General features: G+C 43.6%; 1 protein-coding gene across 9 annotated transcripts in view; it reads right to left on the bottom strand.

Moving 5' to 3' along the window:
• Nucleotides 1-15,930, bottom strand: part of LOC126919251 (lachesin-like) — a 281,367-nt gene that overhangs the window by 213,492 nt on the left and 51,945 nt on the right. The window lies entirely within an intron of this gene.

The following is a 15,930-nucleotide window of genomic DNA, read 5'->3' as shown; positions in this document are numbered from 1 at the left end:
TCAAAAGCTGACGGCTTTATTATTCTTTTACGCGACCCTCCAGTCACTTTGAAATATTAAATTCCGCGTAGGCGAATCTCGCGGAATTTACGGTTTTTCGTTTACAACTCGCAGATAAAGAACGACACGGTCGTGGATCACGAAGAGACGAAACGACCGTACAACAACCGTAGAATGTATAGAAATATTTCCAAAACGATTCACGAGCAACAAGACAGACGACGATCCGTCGAAAGAAATTCAGCACAAATTCCGGTACGCAAAATTAAGGATTAAAGTTATGACTCCTGTCGAGCGTGTTGGCGTACTTCTCTCTCTCTCTCTCTCTCTCTATTCGAATGACCCTGCATCCCGAGGTTTGTGTGCGTGTGTACGTTCAGGTGTCGCAACGGTGCGCAAATGACGCCAACTATAAAATATTCAAAGCCTAGCGCGATAATGGTAGTGCGTCCAAGCATATTAAACATTCAGTCACGTAACTGGTCCACCGTCAGGGCCGCGCGGGGCAAGTACACGTGGTAATTCAACTCCCGAAGTAAAGTTTCAGCCGCGAGATACATCCCGCGGTATAAACTTCGCGAAATTACACTATATCAAACTCCGCTATACATATTTATTATTTAAGTTGCGAGCACTTGTTCTCGGGTGCAAAGGAACGACCGCTTTGTCCCCCTCGTCTTCTTGTATGTTTGACTAAGAATCAACGAGACCAGCACGCGTGGCTGCCGCGTAACGCCAACTTTTCACCGAACAAACTTCCACTGTAGTCACGCGACGCGAACCAAACTTCGATCTCGTTAACGTCTTCCGCCTTTTTCCACCACTCGTTGTGTCTTTACGAGTTAGATCATTCCAGCGATCGTGAATTTGCTCAAGATGGGATCACGAAGTACGTACTCTGGAAAATGCGCTCGAAATAGCGGAGTTAGTATAAATGAGTAAGAAGAAAGCGTTAGAGAGGAGGAACGTTCTTTTGAGTCAAGTAAAATCGAAGAATCTTAACCCATCTAGTTCGAGCAGAATCTGATAGCTCGTGGATAAAGTTTACAACGCGATATATGTCGTACGTTAAAATTAAGAAAAATCGAACGAAATAAAAATCTACTTCCCTGCACGGATATATCGTATTATACCTGATAAACAAGCGACGTTCGAATCATTCAGTATAGCGAACGAAACATTTCGAAATTCATCGAGATATTATCGATCGATTAATTTTGACTAAATTAAAGAATAGTAATTGACCAAGTATCGTCTTCTACAAACACGAAACACGCGTCTGAAAGGACTGCGTTGCGTTGATAACGCGAAATCTCACTGAGTCTGACTATGCACGGATCCGTTCTACTTGCTTGGCGGCCACTATCGAGACACGAAACGTAGTATCGTTTGAATAAACCAAACCAGTACGCGTGGAATCTTGGGTGAACGTTAAACCTCGCGTGATGTAAAGCACACAGTGAGAGAACTACGCTCGGGGCATGGGGGTTCCGTTTAAATAAAGATAAATCCAATTATTCCCGAGTGTATTGCGCAATTTCATTGTTCATGCATAAGCGGGGAAAATTTAAATAGCCCAGTCAAAAAGGGATTAAATATTCCATTACGTCGGGGGCCGGGACGGGCATCGGAACGCGTAGAGTTCGCGCGATAATTCAACTCCCGCAACAAAGTTTCATAGCGGACGATAGCGTCCCAGCGCGAAATTATGCCTCGTTTCGCTATGACCGTGTGGGTATTTATTAAACGGCTGTCGTTAATTCGGAAATCGAGGAAGAGAAAAGGGACAATAGGGTGAAAGAGGTGAAAGAGGAAGTTATTCGTTGCAGTAAGTAAGGCGTAAGTGGCTCGCGAGACTATGTCCTCGACGAGCCAGATATTCCCGAAGTAATTAGGGAGTATCTCGCTTACCGGTTCTCTCCGATTCTCTTCTTCTTCCTCTTTTTTCTCTTCCTTGCTCTCTCTTTCTCTCTCTTGCCGGCAGTAACCATGAACATAACCATTAGAATCTGTTACATTCAACGGAGACGCCATTGGCTTTTGGCCGAGCGTAGCTTATATAACCGCGCCTTTTTTAATTCCTACCGAAATCCCGCTGATATTTCGCCAATGCACCATCGTATCGAGATTCCGATCGTTATCGTTAGATCGTGCTGCCGCGATCCCCGTTTCCGATCATCACGAGTTACAACCGATGAAGCTTTTAACGCCTTCTCGATACGCTCCGCCGTTAATCCGGCGGATCGAAACCGAAAGAAAGAATTTACGAGCGATGAGAAAGTTTCTCTGTTCTTTTTCGTCGAATCGGTTCCGTTTCAAACTTCGATCGTTTGTCAAGAATCTTCGTCGGGTTGCCTTTGTTACGTGGGAAACGTACCGCGAGTGGAAACCAACGCGGTGAAGAAACGAAGCTCGAGATCGGGATGGATAGCCGCGTGGGAAAAAAAGGAGACTAATTGAATTGACCGTTTGCGCGGCAGCTTAATTTCGTTGCACAAGTTTGCGGGGTCGTCCTTAATTTTATTCCATATTAGCAATGTAAAAGAAGGGATGTTCGAGCTCGGAGAAAGGACAGGATCTAATGGAGCAAACTTTGCAATTTTCATGGACGCTCGACTGAAACAATACCGAAGTAAAAACGAGGTGAAATGACCGTGGCTGTGTTAACTGGAACGACTATTAAAGGAAGAATATATATATATATCTTGAATATTCCAGGAAATATGCCGTCCCTTTATCACGCGAAGAAAGTTGAACACGAGCTTCGCTGATCGACGTCCGCGCGTATCCAAATGTTGCTTTAACGGCTTTCCGCTGAATTAGTCAGTAGTTACAAGACCCCGAACGATCTTGCTTGCCTTTCTCGATTTCCATCCTCTGACTCTGCTCGCCGGTCTCTATTGACACGACCGGTAGTGTCGCACTGCCGGCCATTCACGATTCCACCGTATATAGTACACTGACGTGAGTTACGCGCGTTTCGCAAAGACGATTACGTTCTCGGTTCTGTATATTTTACGAAACAATCTTTGCTCGTATCTACAATTTCTCTACGGTTCTCGATTGTCATTTAAATATCAAGAGAACCGTGGAAAATTTCGATCCTCTTCAAACAGTTCGACATCTTCGTACAATACGTTCGATCGCGTTTGACAAACCGTAATACGTTATTGCATCCGACGCAGTCTTTGTTCCGTGAACTTCACAGGATAGTGTTTTAACGGAGGATACTTGATCGGCAAGTGTATATAGTATACGCATCTCTCATAAGAATCGGTACTATTTTTCAAAATGATTTCACAACCTATTAAACTTGTCGGCGATCGACAGAAGGGTGCTCGAGCACAATTTGTCGCGTGGCCGGCTGTCGATAATTCGAAAATATATGTACGTCCGTATGAGGGGATTTCGTATCGAATCGATCGGTAGGGTGAAAAAAAAAATTGTCACCGGCCTAAACCTCGTTGAATTTATTTCCCCGCTTCTCCACCCTTGCTCGTTGAACCACTTTTAAATTTCCCTTCTATCGGTCGTAACTGTTCGCGTGTCGTGCATAGAAACGTTTAAACTGCCGAACGTTTCGATGGCCGTCCGATCGTAACATCAACGGGATCGGGTTTTAATTTGACTGTGAAAACATCAGGGAACAGATGGGAAGAGGAAGTGAGCGCAAACAACAGAGGCATCAAAAATGTCTGTTAAAATTCATGTCCGACATGGCAAACCGAATCCGTAAACCGTACCGATGAGTCCGTTAAGTCCATTGAATCGACCGTGTCGGATCAACTGCTAAAGTAGGCTAAAGTAGTCTTAACGCCGTCGGAGTACTTTAACGTAGGCGAACCTGTTTATCATAACAACAACGCCGCGAGATTATTCTCTCAGCGTCTATTAAATAATCTCCGTCGACCTGATTGAAATATTGTTGCGGATACAATGGGAATTCTTCGATCAACGACACTCCTCTACGATAAAATTAACTTTAGTGTCTCTAATACTTTGCGTATATTTTTACATCGTTGCGTATCAATCCAGCTCGTTTCTATTTAAAGCTGTCATTTCCAAATATCCAACATACATCTTTTTCCGAATCGTTGACCAGAATCCTAAAATAACGTAGAGCTTGGATCGGGATTAGACTGCTCGCGTTCGAAGATATCTTATAATTTAATCAACTATAAGTACTTCGTCGTTACTAAAATTGCAGATGTAATCCAAGCAATTAAAATTAACAACGAATATATAAACGAAAGAGGCGTCGTAAATCTTATGTATCTTGTATACATCTCGTATAGAAGAAGATGTTTCGTACGACTTTTGCTCTGGGTTAAAAAAGATACAAGATATCGCAAACTTGTCCGCTAATAAGCACAAGCGTGAGTCGCAGATTCGTTTATCGTGGACTAACGTAATCCTCGCTTGTATATCGCTTTACATACAGCGGACAAATAATTCAGATTGGAAATTAAAACGGGAAATCCGATTTTCTTAAAAAACCGACTTAATGGAATTACATCGACACCGGGATTAGCCATTCCGTTGGTCACGGCGGCTCGTTTGCATTGCAGCTCGTCCGTGTACATACATTATCCTGTCGCTAAGTGATGCGGGGACTTCATAGAGATGGAAGTGTGTCGGTGGCAGACACTGAAAATCCTCGGTACACGTTCGTCCTGGTCAGCGGCTGAGGCGAGAACGTCATTTATATTCATTTAGTCGGTCTACCTCGGCTATACTTATACGAGTATTGGACAAGTATCCTCTCCCCCTGTCACGAGAGTTAGCTAGGTTACCGTAGCTTCGAGAGGAAAACTTTAGCTTGGAAACAGCAGCACCAGCACCAGCACTAACACCATCACTGCTACGGCCCTAGATTAATCTAAGACTCTCTCTAGTCGTTCCATCCTCCCGCCGTTATGTATCTTCGTGCACGCGAAGCGAGCTTCCTCGCCAGCTTCCCGGGGTAACGACGTAAACGTAGCACGGTGAAATTAGTATTTGTTGCAGTGTTATTCAAATTAGCACGAAGGAGTTGCAGTCGACGGGTCTCTCTACCTTTTTCTTTGCATCAGCTCGCGTTTTCAAGAATTCGCCGAACTCCAGAACGAAGCTGGTTCGGGACGAGAATGTTAATCCGCCGACGTCGCTACCATCGCGTGTTTCATCGAGAATTCTCGCAAAACAGAGAGACAACCAGAACGCCCAAGTTCGACGCTACGTCTTCCTTCGCGAAAGTAATAATTGAGTCATCTTGCGTAAAGTTCCGGGGAACCGCCACTTGTTATTACGTAATTAAGGCTGGAGACTTGTTCCGCTAATTAAGGGAATCTTCAGCGAAAGTTTCCGTGATTATTCGACTTCTGGCCTCTCCTCTGCTCTACCCCTCCCCTCCTTCCTCATTCTTTTAATTTTCCTCCGTTTCTCTCGTGACAAATAATCACGCATCCTCGCAAACGTTAGAATCAGTTTGACCAGTAGGTTTATTCTCCTTCTTTCTTTCTTTTCCTTTTTTTTTTTTTTTTTTTTTTTTTTTGTCGCAAGTTACTTGTTCGTCCAATGGCAACGCGCGAGTATTTCGCAGAGAACACGTACGCTGGCGCGTTATTTGTTTCCGTAAACGAGAATCTTTCTTCGTATGACGCACTTAGTAGCAAGATTGATTGTCCTGCATTATTAAAGCCAGCCTCTCTCGTCGGCCAGCCCAATAACTGTCATGCGAAAGTCATCTGTTCTCACCGGTACACGTAGTCGGCTCTAACATTTTATTAAAGTCGCCAATTTTTCGCTACGCAGCTGTACCTTTCGTGATTCGATTTACGCTTGGCCCGGCAGCGAACACCATCCGAGCTAAGCCCCCCTTCCTGTCTCATATCGTGAACAGGAGAGATCAATCCTCCGCGATCCCCTGACCCAGCTTTTAATGAACCGAAAGGCGAATGAAAAAGGAAAGTCAACAGGTGAGCACTGGAGGTCAGAGGACGTGTGAAACCAGATCATAAGCGCGCGCGTAACTTCACGGTCCGTAGCAAGTGAACGATACGACTAATCGTTTTATAAACAAAACGCGCGCGCCAGGAATTCCGGAAACGCAGCGTAGCCGAAAACAAAGGCATTTTCTCGAATAAATTTGATCGCGCTTTCGTTCCGTTCATTTCGTATACTCTTGATGTTGCACAGCTTTTCGAGCGTCGCAACGGCCGTTTCTCGCAGCCGTCCGACGTCCAACAATCGCTCACAAAAAGCTCGTTTGGAGCTCGAGTACTTCTCTATATACCGGGTGGTCAAAGAATCGTATACGACATTAACGGACACAAAGGGCGTCGTTACCGCTTACAAATTGCGGACGCGCATCGAGCCACGGCAACGGCGGCCAAGCTAAACGGTATGCCTCGGCATTCGACACTAAGCCGGCTTACACGTCCCTCCGCGCCGCGATACGCTCCACCTTTACAGTTTATGCTAACTGACACGATGAGCTACTTTGCATTAATCGTTTTCGAGAAGTCGGGCCGCGCGCGCCGGCCATTAGCCCCGTCCGCTTTTCACACTATCGCTCCCAGACGTCCCTCAATTTCAACGAAAATAATGGACACCGTGTTTCATCGCCGTTTCCTACGTTAGCAATATTGTTTTTAATAATGTCGTACGAAGACCGTAAGTGAGATACATCGTAAGTCGTATTTTTCGTATTTTATACAGGACTCATATTTTAGAATCATCTCGATATGCATTCGATCAATTTCACGTCCGTGCTACCTTTGATTTGGGGATTTTTGTATTTTTGTCGTCGCAATCCATGTTACATTGAAACATGAAATAATTGTCAGCTAATCGAGTGAGGAATTTTTCGAACATCACCGCGTCAATTTATCGAATATCGCTACGTCAATTTGTCGAAATATTGGAATAACAACCTTATCAAAATAACTCTATATGCTATGACACGATTTTGTCAAATCGCAATCTCCAGTATATTTGAAAAAATATCGAAATATTTTTCCCCCTAACGTCGAAGTAACGACGGTTCACCGCAAAGATACCGCATGTAAATGCATCCCTCTAGATAACTCAAGTTCGAGGAGTAAATCTTTGAATATCGCTCACGCGACTGGCTAGATTCCATACGGGAATCAATGAGAAGATATATGGAAATAGTTCCCGGTTGGCCCGGCTCCACGGCACGCGAGGAGCCAACGTGCCAGCGCGGCGTGGGGCATCCGTTATGCAATTACAGTTTTTGCACGACGCCGGAAATATGGACACGAAAATGCGGATCGGCAGGGAGGGTCGAGGGTTCGGCGAAGAAAAAGAGACGAAAGAAAGCGGTAAAGGAGGAAGAGGAAGAAGAAATGGCGGCAGCGAAGGGTGGATAATAGCCAGGATAGAATTGTTCCACGTGCAAAAAACCAATTCATCCTGGCGTGTTATCGGATGGTGGAGACGCTGGTGGACCCGAGTGTTCTCTACCTCGCCCATCTCTTCGTCTGAAAATGCCTTCATCGTTGAGAGAACGGCTTTATCTAAGTGCAACTGCAAGGTGGGACACGTGCAACGATCGTCCGCAATTGCAGTTACAATCATATCACAAATATGCCGTATATCGGATCGTTCCGCGACGTTGGATGATTCACCGGGTTTACGCGTGAAACCAACGCGTGTCGAAAGCCGCGTAATTTCACGTCGCGTCGATTCGATGAATTTTACGCGTTCATCCCGTCGCTGAAATATATAAATACAGAGGAAATGGTAGATTATCATCGATCGATGGCACTACATTTTTAATAACCGTGTCATCGACTACTGCCCCGGGAGACTTTCCACCACTGCTTGACGAACAGACCGATTTTAACGGAGCAACGAAACGCGACGCGAACCGGCGAGGGAAACGTGTTAACGTTGTCCGGTTTTTAACGGGTCCATTCAATGTAAACGAAATACGAGCTCTTTTTTTTCATCCGATAACGGATGATATTTTTTAACGACCCGCTACGAAATAACGTGTTATAATGAAACCGACCGTGTCGACGCATCGAGAATAATATGTTCGGAGGTTTCGCAGATAATAATTAAACTAATTGCAACGGAAATTTGATGACGAACGAATTGAAATAATCGGGAATAATCGATGTAAATAATTATCGTTGCACGTTGTGAGCGGGGAATATTTTCGATGGGTGACTATTAAAAGCACGAGAAACGATATCGAACTTTGGAATTAGGTGGAAAGTCGCTGCGTTTCGTAAAGGGTTCAAGTGACCCAAGACGTAAAGATGTCCGACCGGGTCGACGACAGAGTATGCTCGTCATAAATTATGCATTACTCGCGGTATTACAGGTAACGTGGCTTCAATTAAAATTCGCTCCTTAACTGGATCACCGCAATGCGGCGCATCCCTAAAGTACGATTCGTTCCGGCTGTATGGTATCGTTGCTCGCTATTTTCATTACCCGAGTTATTATCTTGGCGCGAAAAACAATTTCTCTCGCTCGGCCTCTTTAGACCCGGACCTCCGGCCCCGGTGTCGAAAGGCACTCGAAACGCAAGCATCACGGCTCCACTTAATCACCATGGAAAAGTTGTTACGGAAAATTTGACGAACAAAAGTTGCCCGCTAACCACCTTCCTCTCTTCCTATCCCTCTCCCTTTCTCGCTTTCGTGTCTACGAAACGGCCACAAAACCGTAGTTACGGCACTAATTTCAACGGAATAATTGCGAGAACCTCCAGCCGTAATCCTTTCCGAGCCTCCGAGAACAAACGGTTCTCCATCGCGCTAACAGGCAAGCAAGAGAGTACCTTTCGTGGAAGATGATACAACGTAACGACGATGACACGGCTCGACGACATTGAGCGAGAGAGGGGGGAAGAGAGGGAGAGAGGAGGGAGAGAGAGAGAGAGAAGAAGGGATGGAAAAGGGGATGCGAAAGCGGGGAGAAAATAGCGCCTAGAAAGGACGGTGCAATTAAACATTTTGTTCCTGTTCAACCGGTACAACCACGACCACTTGATCCATATCCTAAGTATAACGTTCACTGCACTTTCCCTCTCCGAGGTACCTTTCGCGATTCCCCGGCTATAATTTATCATTGCAAAATGACGACTCCAGGGGTCGACGAACGTTTGGAATGGATAATGTTATCCGCTTCGTGGCTTTTCACGGATATCCGTGGGAATCTTTGAATACACTCGCGCCTTTTCATCCGCAGAAACACTGTACAAGTGTGTGTGGACTAATTGGGCGGGAACGCTCGCTTCTCCGCCAGTCCAAGAATCCTACAAAAGCCATTGATCCTTTTCTTCCTTTCGGTTCTTTTCTTTCAACGCAGCGTTGCTTTTCGACATTGCCGAGATCCAAACACCGAGTCGCGAATCTAGGGAACTTTCATTTCGAAATGGAAATTTTCGTGCAGAGAATCGAAGGTTGCAGGCGATTCGAGCCTCGCCGACTAGGTCTCAATTATCGCGTAATTTTAAGGTCCATGAGTAAACCGAACGCGTAAGGTATTAATTAAAGGTGGAAACGATCGGTTGATCGTTAGCAAACCCGAAATGAAATTCGAGTTCTGGTTTTCACGGCGGTTTCCGAACCGGTGAGGAAGAAATCCGTCTTGGAAATAGTTTGGAAATGTCGGAAATACTTTCGAGTTGCCTGCCTAACGACGATATTGCATTTCAACCTTGAGGTAGGTTGAAACGGCGAAATTAGAGTGGTGCTGAGCATTAAGGCGCCTTCTGCTCGACCTCCTCGTCATCTCGAGCATCCGCAATCGCTGATAACTGTAATGGGGATCCTTGACTTGACCGAAGAATTCAAAAGAAGAGATTTCTCCAGACCTGATATCGATTCTGACTCGACGGAAATGTATCGGGTTCACGACCCCGTTACTTCCGCCCCTTCTTTCATGCATATTTCGCCAAAATTCCAAACTCTTTTAAAATCAATACGGAAAGTTGTAAAAAACATTGCTAAAAATTCCAGCGTACCTTTTATATTTCTTGCATCTCCTTGCGCAATAATTTAACGACTAATCAATGAACTGACCAGTTACGAGCCATAGATTATACAGCTTTAGTTTGAACAAATTCATTAATCAAATGGAATAATCAACTTATTTATAGTTGAAGCGGTTTCCAATAATTTCAGTAAATCAAGAAAAACCAGCTAAAGTTTTATTTTACGACATGAATCTTTAATACCTCTTTTTATCTCCCAGTAAATACGATTTAAATATCGTAGCTGTCGGTCCATAAATTTCTAAAATTTGCTGAAGAATTTATCAGTGCCGATAGCTTGCGACTTGTAAAATTCCATTAATAACATTCGCTAAAATACGCGATAGTTAGAGATTCTAGAAATTTCGTTTATTTTCCATCTGCACAAAGAAATACAAAAGGAGCAAAGAAACGTATCACGGCAAGATAACTTTCTATGCATCTCGCTGATATCTAAGATCATCCTCGCAATTAAAAACCATTAAGAACATCTCTCCGCAACTGTTCAAACTACAGTCTTGCAAAGTGTTACACAGTAATCGAAGCTCGGACGTTATCCTGGTTGAACCGAAGAAAATGTATCCTGAGCCCGGAAGGACCAGAATTAAGCTAGCCTCACCAGCTGCCGTTTCTCAACGGAATCGCGTGGGTAAGAAATAAAACTGCTCAAAAGATAACCCACTTCTTCGGTGTGGTAATTGTCGTCCATAAAACCGGCTTTGTGCATCGCGTTCGCGAGATAAAAATTTTACAGATTTCGCGAGCGTTGAAAGCGGTTCGAGGCCAGAGGCTTCAGGTATTAAGGAACAGCTGGAAAGCATCCGGAAACTGTAAAATCGTGTAACAAGCGGCGATAACGACGGCTGAACGAGCCAGTTTACGATTCCTCGCACGGAAGTCGCGGCGAGCCTCCCTTGTTCCAGGCTCGTTTCCGAACACCAGCCGACCGAAACTCAGGCCTAGGAACGAAGGGAAAAAAACGTAGACTAGAAAGACGAACGACGTTGCACGCAACGGGTGGATTTCACATTTGTAACATCGGTGAAACTTTTAGTCCTTTAAATACGAGTATATCTTCATAAATCATTTCTTTAGATGCAAAAAATTGCAAAGCTAATATTTTTCGAGTAATTAACTGAAAGATTAATTGGCTATCTATGACTTTGAATATAACTTTTTATAAACCGACTGTAACCAACATTACAGCAGGGATCGAGAGAAATACAGGCAACTACAGCCTAGAAATTTCAAAAGTCTTCTAAATGCTAGGAATGCATTGATAATGATAACAAACATCGCGATGATCGTAATAAATATGAATACTTCATAATAAATAGGGAAACTTAGCTTATTAACTAACAGAGTATTTATGGACCTGCAGATAGTTTGTAATCCCTACTCCGAGGATCAAAATCTAAATATCTCTCACCAACAGCAGCATTGTTTCACGAAATTTTCGTATCATCGTCCATTGATGACAGATGAGTATTAAAAAAGTTAAACGTTACAGATATTCCAGGTAGATGTAGGAATCACGGTTGGTCGCAACGAGGCCGTACGTGTCCGCAGCTGTCGCAAACTCTGTATTCGTACGCGAATTCTAACGCGCGTATGGTAGGTGCACGAGCGACCACGTAGCTACGTGTGTAGCCGCATAACTAGTCTCGTTGTTGGAACACGACGAAGGCAATTTTTGCTATTCGCTGCTTGGCCGCAGATCGTCCAACCGAGATATAGTTAATGTTCGAGCACGAGCCGCCGTGTCTCTGAGTTCCGCGAATGTATTTGCACTCGCGATAACGACGATGAATGTCCGCGAGCCCGCGGTATTATTTAAATTTTTATCGTGTTCGTTCGTCGCCTGCTCAACGCAGACGAGTACGCCTAAGAGTTGAATTTGAAGAACGCAAGATATATGGAATGCTAGGGGTCGTGATACTCGAGCAAACGAGGGATAGATACGTTGGAGGTTCTATCGTTGATTCGTATCACTTGGAACGGAAGATTCTCATTCAGAACCATCTTATGATGCGATCAGGATAATTGCTATTTTAGAGAGATGAAATCAACTTTTACCGTTCGAAAAGGAGGATATAAAACCTTAAAAATCCCAGACAGTGTTTCAAATAGTTGCATATTATAGTTACAGTTTAGTATAGTTACAACATAGATATACACAGAGCTGCGAAAGTGTTTCTCGTGTAGTTTCAAATCGACATTCATAACTTGGTATTTACGTAAATTCATATTTTTATGCAGATAGTTAAAAAACCTAGATAAAAAATTGTTTAACATACGAAATATTATAGCAAGTACCACACTTTGGATGTTTTGTATTTTTCCATACTACCTGCAGTCTATGCATTTTTTGCAGCTCAAATTCCCCACGACTGCATAAAAATCTGCAATTTATGTATAACCAGAAACATAACCTTTGTAGAATCTCAGTGAAAAGTAAAGTTATCAATTAATGTGAAAAGTTATCAATTAATAACTATCCCAAATCCATCAGCATGAGTGATCTTTCCAAAGATGTTAATCGGCATATATAACTCCAACACAATCGTTTAAAATTTACCTAAAGAGTATTAACGTTTTCAAATTTCCGCGATCCTGGTAGTTGGATATCAATGGCGAAGTTCAGAAGATACACGAGCTCTGGTGCAACAGTGCACTGGAGTTAAAGAGCATAACTGACATCGTCTGGCTAGCTGTTATATCGGTCTTTTAAAAGTGGGCCAACCTGGTGCATCCGTCGTCGTTCACCCACCGCTTCTAAGAATACCACGCCACGGATACTCGAATTCCTCCGTGCTGAAATTTAATATTTCTCTTTTCGAGAGGGAGCACGGAAATGCCATTAAACGGGCCGCGAGCAGCCAGCGTCGCTCTCTCATCGAATCGAGTTTGCAAAGGCGTCCCCCGCCCCTCTGACTCGGCACACGCGTCCCGAATGCTGCCTGGAAGTTACTATTTCATGAAGTATGCATGTCTAGCCACATATGTGATTCCATATGTATCGCGCACCGTTCTACCAACTACGCCACCTAAAAATATATTTGGACGAGCAGGGACCGCGTGCCAGTGGGAACAGGCACAGAGCAAGAAAACCTTCAATGCCTACCACAGTAAACGTGGCAAATAGCAGCGAGTTGTGAAGATTATAAAATATTAACGGGTAAAACGATGCGAACGCGTGCGTATATGGGGAAATTTCTGAGAGTGTGCCTCGAAAATAACGTAAGGAGAACGTTCCCAAGAGATTGGTAGATTTCTTTGGAATAATAGAGTCGAAGAATAGGAGGAAATCGGGAATCGAGTTGGTTCTATAAATACCAAATGACAGTTTGGTGGTACTGTACGATCTACGGTGTACATCGTAGTGGCCTACAGTGACAGCGTGCAACAGTAACATACTATCCATCAGAGTCGATGGAATTTAAAAATTTCACGCGCGTTAAAAGTGATACGTATTGATTTTGATGAAACGTCATCCTCTATCGGAAAATCGATCCCTACGCGTTTTGCAACCGCTTATGGTGTTAATCCGTTACACATGTAGTGGATCATTTATAAACCTCAATGACACTTGTATTCTAGTTCTTTGCTTTTTCTCGTGCTTTGCTTTATTTTATTGTTATTATACCATTATTTACCATTATTACTTTATCATTACACCATTACGTACGCTATATTAAAACAGTACAATTGTGTTATTGTATCATTGTTTATGAAATAATTTCGTTTACTAATAAAAATACGTTCCCATTTTTTAGTTTCCATCTCTATCTTCCTTCAACGGGTTTATTTCAGAAAAAATATTCTTTCGATTTCGATACGTTCTCAGAGTATTTTGTTTGAACGAAAAATCCATCGTTTGGCCGAATATCGTAAAATAATACCAAGATCTAAAGTAAAAAATCTCGACGATATTCCAGGAATTCTTGACGATATCTACCGACTGCAGAGTGTACTCGAGCGGCCGATACCCATTTACGACTTGAGTAACCAGCCATATTATGATGTTTGCTCGCTCTCGCGTTACGTATGTCACATGGCTGTCGCAGATCTCGTTTCGCAGGTGTGTACGCGCACGTGTATACGCACGTGAGACCGCGCACGATATAATAGCGACAATAGACGTCGCTCCTACTAAATATCCACCACTTATGATATCGTGCACGACTTTAATCGATACTTTAGTCGATACTATGTTTGGTGGAAAGATAAAACGGTATCGACAAGCTCAAACGACGAATTCTAACAGGCGGACTATCGCCCCGGAAAGGCAATTACGTTCACGACTTCTAGTAAACCGTTAAATGTATTTTGATCTCATAGCCGTTGGCTAATGGTTTTAACCCAGTTCCGAACGCTTTCCCTCGGCTAACTTTCCTTCGGAAGAATTAACTTTCCCAGGGATAGTGTAGAATATTTTCACGGGGACGACCCAAAGAAAGGGAATTATTTTGTCGTCCCGATCTCCGGCTTTACAGCTGTTATACATCTTTGTAATTTCGTCTGTCCGGGGAAATCAATGGAAAAACGAGCGCTCTAAAGACTCGAGATGTAGTTGCAAGCTTCATCGAAAGCCTGGCAAAGTTCTATTTAAGTTTATCCTACGGAAGTATGATTTCTTTCCAACTTTTACCGAACGTTGCTCCATTATCAAACTCATGCCGAGGGAGAAACGTTACAGCGCCATTTGTATTCCTTCGTTTGTTCACGATATAAACTACAGTTTCTCGTTAGTACAGTCGTAGTTTGTCGATTCGTCGCGCTAAAAAGACACTCGTTCGTTAACGAGTCACGGTGATATGCGATTGTCGAAAGAACACAAACGTCGTACGTGTTCTACGTTGAAGAAACTTCAGCCAGTCCGATGGTTCTTGTTTCAACCCCTGTCGCGTCGTGTCCGCTTTCGTCCTTTGTACGGCTTCGTTCATGCAGCAATGGAAACGAAGAACGCGTAGTTCTAGGCTATGCGGTGTGTACTCTGTATCAATTACGTATCATCGTGATTCGCCGAATAGTCAGAAATTTCACGAAGCGGAAAGGAAGCAACGATGATTCGGTTTCGCTCGAAATTTTATCGCTTTTTTCTCCCATTTATCGTCGATACGATTCTGCCCTGTTAGCATTTTCCAATTTCATAAATGCTTCGAAATTCCTGTCTCGTCGATTGTAGCCGATATTTTAAACACGAGCCGGATATTTTTACGACACCGTGTGTCCGGATATAATTAACGAAATGAGGGATTTCTATAAAGTAAAAATGAATACCTCTGCCCAACCAGTGGTAAACAAACCTTGCGATACGAACTCGTATACAGGATGCATCATTTGTACGGTGTAAATCAAGTGTGATCAAGTGTCGTACACGATAAAACGGACACGTAAAGCGGCTATTCTAACGAGTGGCTTCTTTCGTTCGAGTGTACTCGACAGTCAATGGCGTTCATTCGCGCCCATGGTTTTCAAAGCGATTTTTTGCATCGTCATTTATGCTTCCCGTCAAACTCTCGGTAGAAATCACTTTATATTTTCCGCGCCGATGGACTACGCTTCTCCACGCGGAGAATAATGCACGTTCCACGCCGAGTGTATCGAATTCAGGCCGGGTTTATTGAAGCGGCGTCGCCGTAAAAACAGCCTCGTAGATCGAGCCGCTTTTTATGCATTCGCAAACTTTCACCGACTACTTCGCGCTTCGACGGCCGTGATATTTTTCTATTGCGCTCGAGTTTCCCCCGGCTCTGATCGCAATAACGTGCAAGCACGAGGACGCGAGCAAACTACCCCTATTTTTAGGCATTAAACAACTCGTACGATCGCAGCCACGTATAGGAGTATCCCTACTTATATATTTCCAAGGTTCTTAGAGAAAAATCTAGGACACATTGTTCGTGATTCTGTTCAACAACTTGCCTATTCCC

Source organism: Bombus affinis, chromosome 8 (assembly GCF_024516045.1).
Source record: "Bombus affinis isolate iyBomAffi1 chromosome 8, iyBomAffi1.2, whole genome shotgun sequence".
Taxonomy (NCBI): Eukaryota; Metazoa; Arthropoda; class Insecta; order Hymenoptera; family Apidae; genus Bombus; species Bombus affinis.
Note: the sequence above shows the minus strand (reverse complement) of the source record. Positions and strands in the feature narration are given on the sequence as shown.